Source organism: Mastomys coucha, unplaced genomic scaffold, assembly GCF_008632895.1.
Source record: "Mastomys coucha isolate ucsf_1 unplaced genomic scaffold, UCSF_Mcou_1 pScaffold4, whole genome shotgun sequence".
Lineage (NCBI taxonomy): Eukaryota > Metazoa > Chordata > Mammalia > Rodentia > Muridae > Mastomys > Mastomys coucha.
Genome location: NW_022196910.1, coordinates 2,899,323 through 2,900,146, shown reverse-complemented (window position 1 = coordinate 2,900,146; position 824 = coordinate 2,899,323). Strand labels below are relative to the sequence as shown.

At 47.5% G+C, this 824-nt stretch overlaps 1 long non-coding RNA gene across 1 annotated transcript in view; it reads right to left on the bottom strand.

Annotated features, from left to right (window-relative positions):
- Positions 1 to 229: 229 nt before the first annotated feature.
- LOC116076105 overlaps positions 230 to 824 on the bottom strand; it is a 5,146-nt gene continuing 4,551 nt past the window's right edge. Inside the window, exon 5 of the long non-coding RNA XR_004112813.1 lies at positions 230 to 396. This is a non-coding gene — a long non-coding RNA (uncharacterized LOC116076105). The remainder of the gene's footprint in view (positions 397 to 824) is intronic.

Sequence of the window (824 nt, the reverse complement as noted above, 5' to 3'; positions counted from 1 at the left end):
ATAGAAGATTAGTGAGCAGCATCCTTGCTGAAGCATGGGTGAAGAACAAGGGAGGAAAGTGCTCTGTAACAGCCGGATGCCCTGATTCCTCGTATATAAGGAATAACCAGTGACACGAACCACCAGCACCACATGGCCCTTTTCCAAGCCCCAACCTGCAAGGAATTCTAGGTCCAGACATTGAAATCAATGACCTATATCACACTTGATGGTGGCAACCAGGGAAGGGGGAGGCCCATACCGTGTTTACCAGGCCTCCATATTTCAGATGCTTGTGATGATGCATATAAGGTTGATTGACTTATTGATAGTGCCCTCCTCTGTGGCCGAGAGAGGCTTTTGGTTGTCCTTCCAGGTAGCCACATTCAACAACTTCTTGTGGGAAAGCACCAGGATCTGCAAGGGAGAAGTGAGAGGATGGAATATCATGGGATGAGAAGGACAGAGTCCCTAAGTACCTTGGTCATTTTCCAGCCCATAGCTTCCTGACATCCTGATATTGTACTGAGACTCTGGATAGAAGATGGTGAATAAACCAGAGCATGAGTTCCCCAGGAAGAGAGTCGGGGGGGGGGGAGGTCAAGTGCCCAGAAGAAGACAGCAGAGAGAATGTATGGATGGTAGAACACTACAGGATATTCCCATGTTCCTAGACGAGCAGGTCAATACGAGTGTTATGCCTTTCAGAAAATAGTTAGCAACTGAAGATGGAAGCAGAGAAAAGTGTCTTTCTAAGCTGATGACTGATCACAATGACTAGTGTGCTGAGAGAAACAGAGCTGACATAGCCAGTGGCCCCATCTTGTGCTGCCTCTAGGAATTAA